Below are 20,362 nucleotides of genomic sequence, written 5' to 3'. Positions count from 1 at the left end.
CGCATCCATACATTGCCAATTGAGTGAGTGAGTGTATAGATGTCAATGAGCAAGAGTTTACGTTAAAATTTATGCAATTTCAAGCATTTCCCATGGCGAAAATTTGAATTCCGGTCGGTTGTTTCAAGTAATTTGTCATTTTTTCCCATTTGATGTTAATATCATTGTCGCATATTGGATTTGTGAGAGTATGTTTGTGTGTGTGCATTGTAAAAAAATGCGAGACATACACAAAAGACAATACGAATTACAAAACAAATGAAAAGTACCCACAAAATGTCATATATACGCATTCATGCACACAGACAAGTCAGTATTGCAAATTAATACACACCCACATTTATATCCATTAAGGACATAACAAAAATAAAAAATATATAGAGATATATGGAAAATGCGTATGCGTGTATTTGTGCATTCATATTTTAATGCATTTGTACAAATATGCAAAATACATTAACGCATAAGGCAAAGTTAAGGCCAGTAGGCAATGAACGAACGAGCCAGCAAACATTGATGTTGGCCAAATAATTGCATTGGTTGAATTGTTGGCGTTTTGTCATCCAATGCCATTTCACAAACCAACACACACACGAACACATAGTCCAGCAGTCAGAGCACATTACCAATTTGTACCACAAATCGTTACAACAACAATTATGGCCATGATGGCAATGGAGATATTCCATAGCCACGATGATGATGTGCATCAAGATTATGATGACATTGATGATGGAGGCGATGATGGCATACGGCGTATGGCAATGGTAGTTGGGTCCATCCATTCAATATTGCGGTGATTATTAACAGTTGTCATCACATCGATGTGGCAGAGATGCATTGGACCATTTTGATTTTTAGCATCGTTGGTCATATTTTTTGTGCATTTTGTTTTATTACAGTCATCAGCAGGATTCATGGTAACATTATTCCATGACCAATGGCAAAGAATTGTAGGAGAGCATGATAAAAAGGAAGAAAGTAAAAAAAGAGAAAAACACATGAGAATTTGATTTAAAATATTGTGTTACGGTTGTCTGAAAAATAAATCATTTGAAAATATCTACAGACTACATACTTACATATTCTATATACATATGAGTCATTCGAGAAGAACAAATACAGGACCGAAACCAATTTACCATCAAATTGATGAAATTAAAAGATAATCCCTATATATTTTTTTATTTTTTCCTGTAGAGAATTTTTTGTTTCTAGTTTTCTCAGATAAAATTCTTCTCTTTTTAAAATAAAATAGAACATTACATTACATTAAAAAAATTGAATATTACATTAAAAAGCGAAACCACCAGGAACGACAATGTAGGTTAATTGTAGAAAAATTTAATAAATCTGCCTTATAAACGTCGATATCACAAAACTAATTATATGTTTTTCGACAAACTCAAAATTATTTAGTAGACATATTTAATTTTTTTTTATTTGTAAAAGAAAATTTCGTAGCTTAAAGAAACAATTAAGTTCAAAATACATATATGTCTTTGGCGTCATACAAAGTTCAAGATGGAAAATATGAACTTACAGTAATCTCTCGATTTACGTCGGAATTTGACGACGGTTCCGGAATTTGACGACGTTAATCGAAATGACGTAAACCGAATTAAAAATTACTCCTAAGTCCATTTAATTAGGTAGCGCAAAAACGTTTTCACTATTTTCAAAAGTTATTGAACATAGGAGTTGGCGAAGAACTTTGCCGCCAAATACAATTTTCCACTGTACGGTTGATATCAATTGATTCGCTTTGACGTAGAGGGCACGTTTCGGACATTGATTGTTTGAAAATAGCGATCAGAGTGTGTCCCAATCTTATTGTGATGTATTTCTGTGGGTAAATTACCCGGGGAAAACGGGTGCAGAATTATATATGTACACCCTAAAAAAATCGCTTCTGTAACATATACCCCAAACACATTTTGCTTCAAGCATATATATTTTCAGGATTGGTCCAAACAAAATATTGTTTGTATTGTTCAAACATATTATGTTTCACCTTAAGGCATACACTTGTAGTAAAAAATTTTAATGAAATTTTCTTTGTGTGGATATATTTTTAAGGCGCCAATTGGTTACTTCCCTTATTTTACTTGCAGCATACTCTCTAGGTCTCTCTTTCTAAACACATATATGTTTATAGGCTATTTCAAAATTAATATATGTTTGCATCTAAGCATATTATATTTGCAAACATTTTATGACCCAAACATAATATGTTCTAACATATTAACATATATGTCCCAAACATGTTATGCTACTTTATGAACATTATATGCTTGCACTCAAAAATATTGTGTTTAAAAATTTGTGTTCCAAACATATAATGTTTATAGCCAAACATATGAAAAACAGTCTTTTTCATCCGTGTATTTATATATGCATTTATTCTTGACGTTCTTAATAGGGTTACCACCGATTTAGAATCTATACATAGTAGGAATTTGCCACGATAGTTCTTTTATTTGCTGAGAGCCCAATATATTGCGCCTGATTCGGCTGCAAAAATAGTTGAATTTTCATCAAGAATGACAACAAAATCGATATGTAATTGTTGATTAACTATTGCGAGTTAGGTGAAAGACGTCAATATTTTATTTATTCTTCTTGTGTTTTAATTTATTCTTCTTGTGTTTAAAAATTCAGAAAATTAAAATTTATTGCGAAAACTACTTAAACCAAATGATTTTTGTATCCTTCCTCAAACGAAAAACTTGTGAAGTTAAAATCGAGTCCATCCCTAGAAGAGCATTTTTGGATGTATATTATAAACAACGACTTAGCTTAGGAAGAAATTCCAATTATTTTTGCTGGGATTGAATGTCGATAAAAGAACTAAACGAAACAGCTCTGCTTATATTTAATACATTACATAAATGCAAAATTGGACAGCGAGATGAATGTTATAAACAAAGAAGGAAAGTTAAAAGAATTAAACATATGCTATCACTACGTATTTTCATTCACAAAAATAAGGTATGATAAACTCCCCCCATAGAAACAGAAACCGCAAATACGATTCGTCATAGAGATATTTTAAATTTATTGGGTCAATCAAAATGTAAAAATCTTTCATTTAGTTCACAACATTTTTGAGGTAAAATTTACTGCTTTAGCTAAATATGGTATAACAAAATACACTAGGTTAGGTTAGGTTAGGTGGCAGTCCGATGCATCAGGCTAACTTAGACTATTCAGTCCATTGTGATACCACATTGGTGAACTTCTCCCTTATGACTGAGTGCTGCCTGATTCCATGTTAAGCTCAATGACAAGGGACCTTCTTTTTATAGCCGAGTCCGAACGGCATTCCACGTTGCAGTGAAACCACTTAGAGCAGCTTTGAAACCCTCAGAAATGTCACCAGCATTACTGAGGTGGGATAATCCACCGCTGAAAAAATTTTTGGTGTTCGGTCGAAGCAGGAATCGAATCCACGACCTTGTGTATGCAAGGCGGGCATGCTAACCATTGCACCACGGTGGCTCCCAACTAAATACACTAGTGGTTAGATAAATAAATATCTGTGGTATTGTGGGTTAATGGGAGGCAAATAAAGAATCGAATAAAAACGTTCGAGCAAAGCAATTACGAAGGATCAAAGATTCACTGAAATATTACCAATAGGTGATTGATTAAGTGGGACAATTCTAACAAATGTAGGTTCATCTTAGAAAATGCTAACTTAACTGTATTACAAACATGGTTGCAATGTCAAAATTGTATTCCCTTTTATCACAATTTTATTCCTATGGAAAATTTGGCAAAATTTTATGTCTATAGAAAAGTTTGTCCAAATTCTATTCTTGTTGGAAATTTCGTCAAAATTTTCCACAGAAAATTTTGTCAAAATGTAAGTACCTCTTATTTGGAAAAATTCTATAAATCTACCAAACAAAATCTACTATTGTTGATGGAATTCTACCAACATTGGCAACCATGATTACAAACCCCGGTGTTACGCCAATATAACAAAAATTAGTAAATATGTTCCCTTCAAATTAAAGAAAATTTATTAGCCATAACCAGTTTTTGCACTTCTTAAAGAAAATTTCATTGTTTTAATTGCAGAAATATCCTTAGCCTATACGAAAGTTCAGACAGGCACTCTTGTGGTAAAATTTACTTTTAAGAATTCCGACTTATTATATATCAAATAAATGCTTCATTTCTAGATAAGCTTTTCTTTTTTATCTATCTTAATTACACTGAAAAAAAAACGCATGCCCGGTATTGATTCCGAGCCAATGAAGCGGAGAATTCAAGTAAGGATACTTTTAAGACACAATTCTCCTTTAAATTTGGGTTTTGTGTACTTGACTCTAGGAAAAAAATTTTAATTTTTAGCTTTTTCAGCTTTTTTTTCTTCATATGTTATCAAAGTCCTTTAAAAACAAGTTAACGACAACTTTATTTTCCGAATTCACATACGACTTCAAGTAGAAATTATGCTATATTTCAAGTAAAAAACGTCTTTAAAATAAAGTGTTTAAAAACATTTCCTATTTTTGAATGATTTTTTGCTTTGTAGTCAAGATGCAAAACGACAACAAATTTAAAAACAATTTCATTAATTTTAATGATTTTTTCTGAATTATTAAAGTCAAGTTGACCTTAGCCCAACAAATTTTTCTTTCATGTTATAATACCCATTTTTAAGTCCAATCACCTAATTATAAGGACAACACGATTTCATTAAAAAGTTTTTCAACTTTTGGACAAGTAAAAAAACTTTATATTAGAGAAATGCGTCTTCTACGCTAAGCAAAATTTGCATGCGTATTTTAAGGACATGAAATCTTTGGCCTCACGACAATATATTTTTCAGTGTAATGCAAAATGATTAAATGATGTAATTTTAACCTAAACATAATAATATCCCTTAGCTAAAATAAAGTTAAATTCGAGTGTACGTAGATAGTCGAGCTGTAATCAATATAAGCCAAGCACTATATACAGCTGCATGGCCACAAGAAATATTGCTACGATGACTTATCATTATCTGGCACTTTGTAACGAAACCCTCTTTCATTCCTAAGAATTGAATTTTCCTTATTCCAAGTCCGTCTTACGTTTTTTATGAACTAATTGTGAGGCTGCTACTACAAGGAATCTAGCCTAACCCAGCAAAAACTTTCATTACCCGGTAATCTTGTAGGTAAGCCTATTTAAAAATTAATAACCGAATTACATTTATATACGCATGTCCAAGGAGGAAAGTACTTCTCCCCAGTCATACTTTCGGTCATGAAATAAGTAGTGTTTTTAAAGCCTATAAACACCTAATATGTAATCACTTATTCGTAGATACACCAAAGCTTGCAAAATGGCCACTTATTCAGGCAACACCAAGTCTCAAAAATATTGATTTCTATCGCCGATTACAATGGATCAAAATGTGGCGAGTAATGCTGTAATAGGAATACTACTTGAATAGAAACGAATATTGTATAAATAAACAAAAAATCTAATAAATCATCTAAATAAGATTACATGCAAATTAATTTCACACTTAAAATAGAAATAAATGTAGGTTGTTTAAGAGAATTGGATTCGTGAATTACGTTATAATATATCCAATAGCCAATTCACATTAGTTTCGAAATCTACTAAAAGTGGATTTTAAACCTTTTTTATAAGGCAAATGGCATTTGAAATCTAGTTTAAGTGCATTTTGGAAGTATAATGGGAATGAGGTATAAGAAAGCATTTATTTAAAACACAATTATTATGAATTATTTGTGATAAAAATTTCTTAACGGAAAAATCATCAGCATTAACGTTACATTACATATTCTTTTTGATTTTTTAAGTAAATGCTAAATTATTTGAATAATTATACCTAATGGTACCATCATTTATTCTATTTTATTAAGTCATTAACAGCCAACTGCCTAAAAATGTGAAAATAACAATTCAAAAATTACCGAGAAGTATTTATTTTTGTCATTACAAGTTAGTCATTATAACTCACCGCAATGTAATGCAACGTGTAATGACAGCTTTACTCCTGGTAATGCCAATTGTAATGAGATGTGATTACCTAGTTTTTGCTGGGAAGTTTCGAAAAAATTCTAAACACAATTTCAAGAAATAAAATGTTTGTTCTTACCACAATATATTTTCAGTATAGAGACAACTGATTTTGTGTTTTGGTTTCGATAGTGTCAAACGAAGAGATTGTATCTAATTTTACAATTATTAATCGAGCTTTATGGACAGATTTAGATTAAGGAACATGATTAATAGAGTCATTGAAAAGAAAACGCCAGATACAAATCTATACACGCCTGGACTGTAAATGTTTCGATTCGGGCGAATGAATCTTTCCATAGCCTTTTGTATCTGGCGTTTTCTTTTCAATGACTCTATTAATCATGTTCCTTAATCTAAATCTGTCCATAAAGCTCGATTAATAATTGTAAAATTAGATATAATGCATTTGGACGTTAATTGCCTGTTTCGGTATCAGGCTAACATGAAATATAATAAACAAAGAGATTATTTTACTAATCAGCGAATGACCCATATGCATATTAAAATATTTTTACATTTAGTTAGCAATTTACTAAAATATTAAGTCATAAATTACCAAATGGCAAATGCATGCACTACAACAATTAACTACTAGTACATTTACTCAATATGCTACAACAAATGCAACATCATCATAAAAAGGATCTTAAAACTACCATTATTACTAGAAAAACATGCATTTATCATAAAAATCTATATGTGGAGTGAGATGAGAAAAAACGAGCTGTCATAAATATTACTAACGTTCATACATAGCAGGGAGCCTTTATTTTATTATTTGTGTTTTTTTTTGCATTTTTAATGGTTATAGATGTATAGTTAACACACAAAAAAATACCACAAATTTTCTCCTCTCTCCCTCTTTGACCGATAGAATGAGATTGATTCGGAGGACAAAACAATAATGCCATAAATTCAAATAGTACAAAACCTAATACCAAAATAATAAATTTATTTCAAATACAGTGCGTTGTTTTTTTTTTTGTAAAAATTTAATGAATTCCAATGAAATAAATAAAAAAAATCAGCAAACATAGACAAATCGATAAATAGAATTGAAGACATAGATATGGTACTGGCTAGATGCTATGTGGTGGAGAGGAAGCAGCAACTTGTGGGAGAGGACAATGATTCAATATCAATTTAATTTAATCAAATAATTCGTTAAGGGCAAATATTCGGTCGTTTCCTTTGTACCATCCATCACATTGTATTAAAACCCTGGCAAGTGGTGTTCCCTACAACCAAGGCCGCCAACAACAAGCGGCAGCAGCACAAAAAGGAAATCAATCAATTTAAAATTGTTCAAACATGTATCCATACAAAACACCCGTACGCACCCACACACACACAGACACTCTTATACATCTCATAGACCGGTTCGTAAACATCCATTAAACTTTTTTCGCTGCTGGTTGGTTGCTTCAGTTCTTTTGAGACAGTTTGTGTTTTGTTATTGTTGTAGTTTAGATAAATTAGTTGAATTGAGTTGGGAGCAACAAAAAACAAACCGGAGAAAACACAAAGAAATCCATTGAGCCGACATAAGGTTTCCTTCCTTAGATACCGACTATCCATATATATTTTCCATAGACGTTTTTTATCAATAATAAATTAAATAGACATTTATCTTATAAGTTTCGATATCCATCTCCTGAAAACCATTCATGTTTGGGTATTCGTTTGTCGGTGTGCCTACATGTATTGGTACAGTTGTTTGATTGTATGCGTGTGTCTCTGTTCGTTTTACAATGATACAAATGAACAAATAGACAAATCGATTTTTTTAGAACAAAAAAGAAACGAAAATCTTGATTTCTTTTTGAAGTGTATATGACTTGCAAAAAACTGTTGCATCTTGCATGAACGCATGTTTGGTCGTTCGAAGTATAAAATACAATTACATGAATACTTGATTGTATTGCGTCAATGCAACCGTAATTACACTTTTACGTTACATTTAACTTTTTTGTGAAATTATTTATCGGACGCAATATAATTCTAATTGCTACAAGCCCAGAAGTCTACAAACCTCCATAGTTTATAAACGAGGTTTAGGTTGGGTTAGGTTTAAGTGGAAGCCCTCATTGTGATGCCAACTTAACTAAAATACCTCCCAGTTTTTAGCGTTGAACTCACCCGACTATTTTTCTCTGTTGTTAGCTAACGAAGGCTTAAGTTTACATTTTCCAGGTTGGAAAGCTTCCCCCAGAGGTTGAAAAGCTTCACCCAGAGAAGGAATGTGATCACGTCAAACATGTTTAAAGAGCAAAATTTTATTTTTGGGAATGACAAACATCCGAGCAAAAAAAATATGGAAGTTCTTCTAAAGGCTCAACATTAAAAGCACTTCAAAATTTCCTCCCAAAGATGTTCTTTATTTTAACTACAGAGGAAGTTCTTTTGATTCAATTTTTTATAACTCGCTTTTTACATATTTTTAAAGGGAAATTTTATTTTTTTTTTTTGTTTCAAATAGGTTAAAACACAATAATAATTAATAAAATGGTTCAAATTATTAAATTTTTGTCGAAAAAATGCAACACCCATTCCAGAAAAATTGCAAATTTTTGAAAATTTTGAAAGTCAAGACAAGCCATAGAATGCATTACAAATCATAAAAAATTATATAAATTATTTATTTAGCAAAATATCACGAAAATTCACATCCAAAACACTAAATTCGGATTACACCTTTAGAAGTTATGCAAATTCAGTGCAACGGCTGTTGAAATGGTGAACATCCGTCCTATGACAAGCCCATGTTAAATTCATCGCTTCTGCGCCAATTTTGCACCACTTCCGGATTGAATTAAAAGAACTTCCTGGGTAGTTAAAATAAATAACATCATTGGGAGTGCATCTTCTGAAAGTGCTTTGAAAGATGTGCCTGTGGAAGGACTTCCAAATTTTTTGCTTCCCCTTCTCTGAAAACGAAGGAAATTTTCATTCAAGCCCGATATTTTTGGAAGGACTAACGCCCACGCACACTCACGAAAATAAAATTCGTGCTAACGTTGTCCTTTAGACCCACGGTCAAAATGTTACCCTTTCGAACCCGTACTTTTATCGGTATCGCTAAATTTTTTGTTTTCTTTTAGGCGATAGAGAAAGTTTCCAGTGGGCAACGTTGGGCAATTGTGGCCATAAAATAGTTTGTTTTGTAATTATAGACTTATTACGTTTTATTGTTGTTATTTTAGTTTGTTGTTATTATTACAGTAAATATATACGTGGATGTGCGCGCGAGTGGAATTTCACTTCACGACGAAATGTTTGTACTCACGCACGCTATGTAGGTAGGAATTCACTCTCACGCTCCTGCACGATTCACGACAATTTTCGTAATTCAGGGCAAATCTCTCGATTAACGAATATTTTCGGAAAACCATCATTTTCGTGACTCGCTAAAATTCTCGTAATTCACGAAATTTCTCGTGACTCACAATTCACGAAAATGTTCATGACACAACAATCAGCATTATTCACAAAAATTCTTGTGATTCACGAGAAATCTCATGACTTGCTGCAATTACTGATAAGTAATTGACATTCATAACACACGACGGAACAATTAGTAAAATTAAAATATGTTTCACAATCAAACAATATTCGCTATAGAAATCTTAAGCGTGTTGAAATCCGCGAAGGCGATTTAAATCGGTGAGTTCGAATTTAATCGTGAACGTGAATTTTTTCCTGAGTGTGTTTTTTTGTGTCTCTGTACCGTGAGTGTGAATTTGATTGTGAACATGAATTTTATCGTGAAAGTGATTTTTATCGTGAGCTTGAATTCGATCGTGAACGTGAATTGAAATCGTGAGCGTGATTTTTAAGAAATTTTACTCATGCACAACCACGAACGCAATTTGATTTTTACTCACGCACGACACATTTTTATTTAGTCCCGTTCACACACACTCGCGAGACTTAGTTTAAATGTCATTCACGGCTTCGCGTGAGACATGCGTGATTCGCGAAAATGTGCCTTTTTAATTGGCAAACAAACTAACCAAAGTATAGCAACGCGCCAATATTCGTGCTTAAACTAATATAATGTCAAAAAGACCGTAACCTATGGCTTCTCCCCTTTTTATGATTCCTTCCAAATTCCTCCCAAGCACTGCAGATATGTCTTCCACGTCATCACCGCATTCCTTGTCACTGGAACATCCCAATCGAAGTTCAAAATTCGTTCAATATCACTGTTTGTCCAACCATTTTCTGTAGCCTTGTTTGGCTCAGCGGGGTATTAGGGACCCTTCTGGCCCATTTATTGATATATGTTGAACCTTTATTGAGTTCGGCGGAGCCCCTACTGGCTCAACGGGGTCCCTACTGACCCATCTCGAATAACTAACTTAGGAGTCCCTTCTGACTCGCTTTGGTCCTTACTGACTTATAGGGTCCCTTCTGGCCCACTTGGAATATAGAATTGTATTTGATTGAATTGAAATGTTATATTTTGTAATGTCCCGGCTGCTATTAGTCGTGTAAATAAATAAATAAATAAATTTTCTTTAGGTCTCATGGCTAAAAGTATGTAAAATTATTACAATAATTGCCCAAAGTTGCCCACAGTCAAGTTGACAACCTTAAAAATTACTCACCTATTGTTTCTGTTTTGCAATTGTAAGATTTGACTTCCTCAAATATTTTATTTGATGTGTAAAGATTTAATAAAAACTTTCAACATTTTTGTTGTAATTTTTGAAAAAAAGTCACATGTATAAAAAAATCCAAAATCACAAATATTTTTTGCTTGACTAATGAAAATAAACTTACTAATTTACAACCAAATTTACTGTTTTTGTATTCAACTTAAAGAGAACACTTGTAGCCTTCGATATCGTTATAGTTTTATGAACAAAATGTTACGTTGAAGCTTACATTTGAGAGGTAGGAATAATGTGGTAGTGGTCATTAGATATCCTATCCTAGAATTGTATGAGTGATTTATCTGGAGGTCCTGATTGAAAGTGTGAGATTGAATCGAGAGTGTTATTAGACTCTTAATATCATAGTTGTTAATAAATTTTGTAACTTGAATTGAACTCGTAAGCGTTATTGTGTTCGTGAGCGGTTTGTTTTCGTGAGCAATTTATGTACTGTCATCTCGTTGAGAGATTTGCGACAGTCCAAGGACTTTATTGGAAGTCGACAGTTTGAGAATATAATTATGCTAGCACTTAGTGAGGACCCTTCTATTTAAATGTTGTTATTTTTTTAAATATATTTTTGGTTTCCTTCTACGTATTTTTATACCCATCATATGATCTAGGTCGTAAGATTCTTTCATTTACTCCATAACCTTTGAAAACTTGATATGTTCTTTATCTTCGTAAAGCTCGATCTAGACATTTCCGTCCGTCGATTGAAATCAGTTTTAGAAAAAGTACGAGAATTTTATTAATAAAATTGTAAAATATTTCTGATAAAAATATCCTTCTTTTGGTAAACATGTTGTTACGATTTTATCAATTAGTTGGTCCATAAAAAAATCGACCAATTGATAAAAATATCGTATGAGTTTTATCAATTTTATTTCAGATGTTGCTCACATACAAACATACACCTGCGCATTAATTTGCGCAATCCAAAGAGAAAACAGAAAAAATGCATTGATATTCTTACTTTTCGTGTGAGAAAGAATTTAGAAACCTTTAGTTTTTGGAAGCGTCGTTAAATATTCTATTATGCCCAGACATGGTCCGTCGTAAACTGTAAGGTATTTGACATACATTTACGACATATTTGACCATACGCCGAAAACTTCGTAAAACTTCGTAAATTTGTTTTTTACAATGTAAGAATTTGTATCGTAGAAGTCTTTTAGAAACATTTCTCTTACTTACTGTCTTACTGTCTTACTTTTTTTATTTTTGAATACCTTTTCCCTATAAAAAATAGTAAGAAAATGCTAATATCAGCCTTATGGGCGTTTTATTGCCATTTGTATTTTCACATAACCATATTAAAATCAGGGTCATTTATAAATTTAAAAAGGCGTGCTTCATATTTTGCATGTCCACACGTTGTAGCTAAATCCGATTTTTTTCCACAATAACTTTCACAGTCTCCAAATTTTGGAAAAGCGTTGCATTCAAACGTTTTTCATAGGCCTGCACATTATGCAAACTGCTTTTGAGTAAACATTTCAAAATATTAAAAGTTTATGAAATCAAATCTAAGGATCCTGTAAGCATTTTAACATTTTCTATGTTTTTTACGTTTTATACAGATATATGACATTTCCGACGTATACAACTTTTTGACAGTAGAAAACCTAAAAAATTGGTGCCCGGACCATCTCTGATTATGACCACCAATGCTGTGTCACTTTTCAATCATGCATGTACATTGAAACATATGAAAGGTGGACACTCACGGTCGCCTAAATTTTGTCCACATTCGGGAGTTGTCCACTTATGAGAGGTTAATTTTAGTGTGTTAATATAGCAAACGTCCCCAGACGTTTGGGAGGTGTCCGATTTTCAGAATGTCCAAGACGCGTTTTTAATTTAGCAATATAGAGGAAGTAAACATTAAGTGTGCATTTTGTGATTTTATAGTGTTGCTAGTAAAGTTATTAATATCTTACAACTGTTAATCTTATTTACAGATTAAAATCGATTTTGAGTTAAAACACCCATCTGCTGTTGAATTCGAGATGGAATAAGTTTTGAATCAAAAATTATATGTTCATTGCATAAATGAAGACAAAAATTCGAGTGTTTATTTATTTAATGTTTCTTCGAAATCGAAAATTATAATCTCATTTATTTTGGTTGAACAAATTATTTCTAAATAAAAATAACAAAAACCTTTCCTTTTAGGTAAAAGTGTGTTTTATTTCAATTTTCTGAATATTGATAAACTGGCGACGATATTTTTATCAAATGTTGGATTTTCTCGTTAAATAAATTTAAGAAAAAATTTTAAAAAGCTCACGACTTTTTTATAGAAAGCACGATTTGATAAATCGGTTACGATATTATGGATTTTTATCGATATTAACCATTTTGAACGTGATGAGGTCCCGGTGGACACATTTTAATATTATTCATGCATATGATGGTTTATCACTTCACGCAGAGAAGGAATATGATCACCTCAAACATGTTTCAAGAGCAAAATGTTATTTTTGTATGGTGACCATGTAGCATGTTTGTCACTCAAATGTTGTTTTCTCGTCAAATATACCCTGCTTGCCGTAATCAGATACATGATTTCCGAGAAAATAACAGGGTTGCGAAGACCATGTTACATGGTGACCACCCAAAAATAACATTTTGCTCTTAAAACATGTTTGAGGTGATAATATTCCTTCTCTAGTGTTCTTGTGTTAATTAGTACAGGTAGTCATAAACTATCATGTTGAGACATGACACTGAAAAAAAAACGTAAACCTACCAGGAACAAAATTTTTGGTTAATTTTAGAAAAATTTGAATAATTTTAGAAAATTTTAACTAAACAGTATTACAAACGCTGGCATCACGCCGATATCACAAAAATAAGCAAATATTTTTCGACAAATTCAAGAAAATTTATTAGTCATAATTAATTTTTTCAGTTGTTAAAGAAAATTTTGTAGTTTGAAGGAATAAATTTGAGTTCAAAATTGCAAGAATGTCTTTAGTGACATACGAAGTTCATGATGGAAGCATTTGTAGTAAAAGTTACAAATTTAAAGAAATAATGAACTATTTTGTGAGAAATACGAATTTATTAAACCTTTATTCTAAATTTGTGAATAATTTTTTCACGTTTTTTAGTTAATTTAACTACCCAAAGTACCCAAAAATTATTAGAGGAAAGGAAACTTTCTCCAAACTTAATAATTCCATGAACTAAAATAAAGTTAAATTGGCTTTAGTGAAATAGAGAGTTCACTTTTTTTTTTTGAGTGTACAGAGTTATGAAAAAATAAAAGTCAGAAACTTACACAGGGACCTTGAATAGTGGATATCTTTTCGGTCTTGTATGTGGTAAAATGCCTACGATATTTTTGTTGAATAGAGGATTTTTTTATCAGTTCAAATAAGAAAATATTTTCGATAAAACACCTACAACTATGGTCTTTGAAAAATTTTATCGCAGGAAAATTGAATGATATTTCATTTGGCTTTTCGTATTTTTTTATCAAATCAAAATTATTTTATCTGTGTTGTTCTGTGTAGTTGACACACCCAGAAAAAAGTGCCTTCGAAACTAAAGGAAAAATTCTTCATCAATATAGTTTATCCATTTTATTTCCATTAAAGTAAATTTTTGTGAGAAATAATAAAATTTACTCGTTTCAGTAAAAAAATCCTAAACTGTAAGCAGTTAGGAATAGTTCATTAACTAGAATAAGGCATGGCATTTTACTAATACTGTTTTCTTCGCTGGGTATAAGAATTTACTACTGAACAAGAAAATTTTATTCACCGATAACAAAGCATTCGTAAAAATAAACAAAATCCGAACTAAAACCAAGTTTCCTCAAAATTAGTAAAATTTTTTATAAAATTATAATTGCGACTTCCTTTATAATAGAAAGTTTTTCATACATACGAACAACACTTGGCATAGAAAAATATTTTAGTTCATTCGTACTAAGAAGTATGCAATCCTTTCAAATCTTAAGGAAACACACTTGTTAGAATATAGGAAATTTTCCTATATTTCTATTGTCTACCTGTAATCGATACCTGTCATCGTAATCGATGTGTTTGCGCGTGGGTGTAATCGATATGTTTGCGCGTGGGTTGTTTTTTTTTAGTTGGAATCGCGTTGTTGTGGTATACGGAGAGATTGTTAAAAAATAATATGGTAAAATAATATAATAAGTAACAAATAAAATATATAAAATAATTATTATTTTAAATTAGTGTGAAAAATGTTCGTTTTTTTGAAAATAAATCCATCAATGTTCGTGATGGTGTATAAAGAAAGAAAACACCAGCAGAATAACAACCCTTTCATTTGTCTTCATTTTGGAATCTTCAATTATCAGGTAATATTCAGTGACGCTAACCTTTTGTAACAAAAATGGTTTATGATTTTTTATATTTGTAGGTACTGAAATTGTAAAAGGAGGACAAAATCGTTACGCAGCAACTTATTATAAGTGAAAGGTACAAGAAGAAAAAAAAAATGCGTTTTGTTGTTGATGTTGATGACATTACATGGAAATTGGAAATAGTGGAATAATAAACTAATATTTCAAGGCCAGTCGATGCTGTTGATTCTTAATAAATATATTCAATATATTAATAAAACGTGTCTTTTATTGAAGATAAAATTGCTTATATAAATAAATAAAATTGTAAAAGGTAAGCAGTTCTTATTATGAAGTAAAAGTTTTACCACAAATATGTAAGATTTGTCCAAATGAATGAAAAAATTTCAATAAACTCATTCCATATATGAATTCAAATCAGTTAAATTTTTTCATTCTGTAGCATAGATGTAAATAAATATAGGAAAATGTTAACTAATATATGGAATGCATTATACCTAATTTCTACGAAAATCACATCGTTCAAACAAATAAAAATGTCTTTGGCGCTATACGAAGTTCAACTTTCTTCACAGTAAGTTCATTTTAACTTAAATAAGGGGTGACTTTTTTCTGGGTGCACCTTACACAGTGTGGTATATTTCAGAATGTTATGTTATGTTAATATTAAGAGATTCATATACCCACAACAATTCGCCCTCAAAGCCGACATGCACTTTATTCAAAAAATTTGCAAAAATACATTGGAAAACTTCAAATAAGAAACAAAATATTGAATTTTTTAAATGACTACGACCCACTCTATGGTATGGTACAGCTGTTATAAGTAAATACAAATGTATGAATATTTACAAATGAAATACAAATTAGTTTACTGTGGTTATTTCACAGTACAAAGACTTACATGTATACACACACACACAAACTCATCTCAACCAATTCAAATGCAAATAGCCGCATATAATTTATATTTGAATACAATTCTGGACCGAATTCGACCATTCAAATAAGAACAGAAACGCACACTTCTGCGTTTGTGTGTGTGTGCGTGTAACTAAATAACCCAATAATAATATTAATAAGAGCGATAACAATAAGGACATCTGAATATAAAGATAAAAACGACCCGTCACCATTATCAATTTTTGTGCTAATTTATGGTCATTTTCCCTTTTTTTTTGTGCCATTTGGGTACGACAAATGTGTATGCGTAATTATTTTTATAGAGAATTGTAAAATCTGGAGAATCTGAAATCACAAACAATTCAATATTATGTGAATATGTATATCGATGAAAGGCAAATGGTTTGGCACAAAATAAACTATTGATAAATACGCTGCAGATGCCACATCCCTAGGCTGTTTTTCTATTCGAATCATCCCCAAGGAGGCCATAAATTCGAATCTTAATAGTCCAAAAGATGGAATTTTCCCATTATTTTGACCCTATTTAGTTAAAATGGAGTAAGACGAATGAAAGGGAAAACAAGCATTTACAACAAACAAAAAGAAACACAAAAAAGCGTCTTTCAATGGAAGTAATTTGTGGAAAAAATGTTTTCGCTTTGCATTTCTTTTTTATGCTACCTTAAGCCGATGGAGCTACATAAACCAGCACTCATACAATTTGTCCAAAAAAAGGACATAAGTTGGTCATAATGAGGGTGTGAGCAACAGCAGTAAGAGCGGCAAAAAGTCAAAAGGACGAAAGTGGTAGGTTTATAAAAACGAAATAAATAATGATGACAATGATAATGACGAAATGCGTCCCACACAAATACATTGCTATTTTGCCGCAACAAGCAAACGTTCGGTCCAAAGGATATTGGAGCATATGACATTTAAATTTTAAGACATTTTCCTGAGGACGTTTTTCTTGTTCGCTTGTTTCTTTTTTAATAAATAATAGCATGAAAAAGGTCCTCAAGAAATGGCCCCATAAACTTACTCCCAGCCCAATGCAAAAGAAGCTAGTTTACAAATATGCGAGTATGTGTGTATGTGTGATTGTATATCCATATGTATTGGTGTGCGGGTGGTTTTGTACATCGGCTTATTTTCGTACATGGCCACACGCACGTGTAGAGGATGAATCTCGAAAAACAGCTACCATTTTAGCCTAAAAATGTTATTAAGAAACCATTTGTAGGCATTTTCCCCGGTAATCGTTTTGCATATGACAAACACAATATGAACCCAAATAAATGGACCCAGTATGAAACTTCCAAATATTTAGGTATGCTACTAAACAGTCTTACCAATGACAAAAAGCCCACCCCCATAGAATTTTTTTCTGTGGGACCCATCTTTGTGGTACTGACCCTGAAGCTTGTGTCCTGACAAACTACTCACACACATGCATAGTCTGACCAGCATTACTATCAACAGCTCTATGGATTTATTTTTCTTTCGATGTTTCCTTTACTGACAAACAAATGTCCGACAAAATTTGAGGTTTACCTCCAGACCACCCATCCACGGTGACCCTAAAGAATATCGAAGATATTTTGCCCATGCCCGGGGGTTTTGTAGATTCGTTTTTGTGCCTGCAACACTCACACCACCAATAAGAAACTCTTATAAATAATTTAAAGGCCAGAAGACGATAAAACATACACGACAAAACTTAAACAAACACAAAAACTTCTGACACAGACTCGCACACTGTACCAAGTGCAAAAATTAGGTACATTGAAAAAAAAAATACTTTCGTAAGTAAAGTAAGTTCATGTTTTAAAAATACGATTGTTACTTTTGCATAGCACAGAATATTCCTTCTCTGGGTGTGGTGAAGGCATTTTGTTTTTAGAGTTAAGCGTATCGTCTTTAAAATTGGTTTCTTTGCATAAAAGAACGTTTTGTTGAACAGAATTTTAAATTTAAGTCCATTATTTTTAGGGCCACTAGGCAATTCAGTCCATTGTGATACTATGTTTAGAAGAGAACGGATGCGATATACCGCAACCGACCAGTGTATTTAGTAAAAATCAATATTTGCAATCATAAAATAGCAATTTGTAAAATGAACTCCAATATTTAACGCAACAGATCACTGACGGTGCTTGTTAATGTTGGTCTCCTGATAACGGCGTAGTAAAACAACCACTCAAATTGGTTACCTCTTGCCTCAGCAGTGTAATCTGGCTCTCTCTCTCTCTAAATTCTCTTGAGGTGATGCCAACTACTGGTAGTTGTTGTTGAGTGCAATCACACTTATGGTGTTTTCTTTTCTGAAAAAAGTGCTTTGCCGTCATTTTGTCTGTACAGAATGCGCATTTTTAAAATGTTACCAGCAACCTAAAAAAATGCTATCATTTCAGCGGGCAGAAAAGAATTCAAAGAAGAAAACAGGGCAATCGCAGCACTCTCGTTTGTTGGCAGTGCTGAAAATGCCCGTAATTTGGCTCTATGCGTGGCACTATTTTCACAACAGAATTCGAAGCCTTTTCGCACTTTTGCCTGTTTTTTTAGAAAAGAACCTAAAAAGTACATTTTCCGGCCAAAATGCAAAAAACGTGCGCATTTTTCATAAGAAAAGAAAACGCCATTAGTGTCAGAAAATGAAACCGACCCATGTTTGTCGGCGGCGGACAATTATTCATTATAAAATCAATTTGAAGTTACTTGAAGTTGAAGTTTGCGATTACCCTTCAGTTTTTTTGGTGCCAATTGGCCCTTTTTTTAAGCAATTGAAATTTTATACCAGTCATGGGGCTGGTTGTATTTAGCCAATTGGTAGCCACTTCATGCATTTGTCTCTAGACCACAATGAACCCATCCCCTAAACGGTTCAAATGTCTCTATCACAGGGTTAATTAACACATTTCTGGCCCTTTTGTATCTATAACACACAGAAAAAAATATCACCAGAATATTTCCAATTAAAAAGTTAATTAAAGTTGATTGTTTTTTCAATTAATAAATTAATTGATACAATTAACTTTTTAATCAAGTTAGAAACATTAGATTAATTAAGTCAATGATTGAAAATTTTAAAATTTTTAATTAAAAAATTAATTGATAGAATTAACTTTTTAATCAAATTCAGAAGACTAAGTCAGTTAAAAAAAGTGATGAACATTTCTTAATCAAAATAAAAACTCTAAGCCAATTCAGAAAGTAGTTGAAAATAGTTACCTTTTTAAATAAAAAATTAATTGGGGTTTGCATTCAACATCAATTAAATTTTTAATTGAATCAATTAAAAAATTAATTGAAAATTGCTAATGACATCAATTAATTTTTTAATCAAGGATTTTTTCTATGCCCAATTAAAACTGTGATTGATACTATCATTTTCGTGATTGAAGACATTTCAATTAAAAAATTAATTGGATCAATTAATTTCGTGATTGAATCAGAAAAATATTTTTTTGTGTGCAGGGACAGTTCTATTTTTAGATTTTTTTCAGTTATATTTTCCCTACATTTGTTCATTTTCTAGCAATATCACAAACATTTAAATTGACGTTTCAACGCTGTGTATTCGATGGCGTTTGTGGCTGAATGCGTTAAGGCGTTCTGTTATGCTGCCAGTAAACCCAGGTTCAAAACCTGGTTGGAGCGAAAAAGTTTTTCAAATTGTAAAAATTAGATAATAAGACAAATAAACGTAAAAAACAACATCGATAGAAATAAGAAGAAAAATTTGTGGAAAATTTTGTTTTTTAGAACTGTCTCTCTAACATGTCTATTTGAACTGGTTAATTGGTGGGTTGAAAACAACCGGTTAAAGGATTGGTTTGTAGGTATCTATGTGGGGGTCAATTGACCCTTCCTATGACAACCCCATGTTAATTTCACCGGTCACCTAACCAGTTAAAGGACCTGTACCGGCTATAAAGGACAGGTTTGGGACCAGTCCCAAGAACTGAGGGGTACTTGTACAACCAATCTTACAATCACATTTACATTTCATTCAAATTTTCTGAGCTATATTTTTGCAAAATTATTATAGCAACTTGATATTTCGGTGGAAAGATAAACATTTTGACAAAAAATACAATAATTATTAATAAATTTTTTCGCTTTAAATCAATATTTTTGATAAATTGGCGGCTAATTTTGAGTCGGCTTCGACTGGCAAAAACTGGTCAGTGGCTGATAAAATCGTCGGCGCGGCTCGGCGGCTTCATTCTCTGCTCAGTGTATATGTACAACCAAAATCTTATTTTGGCAACCGAGCATTGCTGCGACTCTAATTTGCTTAACACTGCAAAACACCAATAACCAATATTTGTATATACTAGTGGTGTTTTTATTCATGCATTGGTATTAATGTAAGAGGTCGCATGGTAATTGCCCT

General features: G+C 32.1%; 1 protein-coding gene across 5 annotated transcripts in view; it reads right to left on the bottom strand.

Annotated features, from left to right (window-relative positions):
- The window catches only part of sns (nephrin adhesion molecule sticks and stones), a 515,450-nt gene that overhangs the window by 103,764 nt on the left and 391,324 nt on the right, over positions 1-20,362 (bottom strand). The window lies entirely within an intron of this gene.

Source organism: Haematobia irritans, chromosome 5 (genome assembly GCF_050003625.1).
Source record: "Haematobia irritans isolate KBUSLIRL chromosome 5, ASM5000362v1, whole genome shotgun sequence".
Taxonomy (NCBI): Eukaryota; Metazoa; Arthropoda; class Insecta; order Diptera; family Muscidae; genus Haematobia; species Haematobia irritans.
Note: the sequence above shows the minus strand (reverse complement) of the source record. Positions and strands in the feature narration are given on the sequence as shown.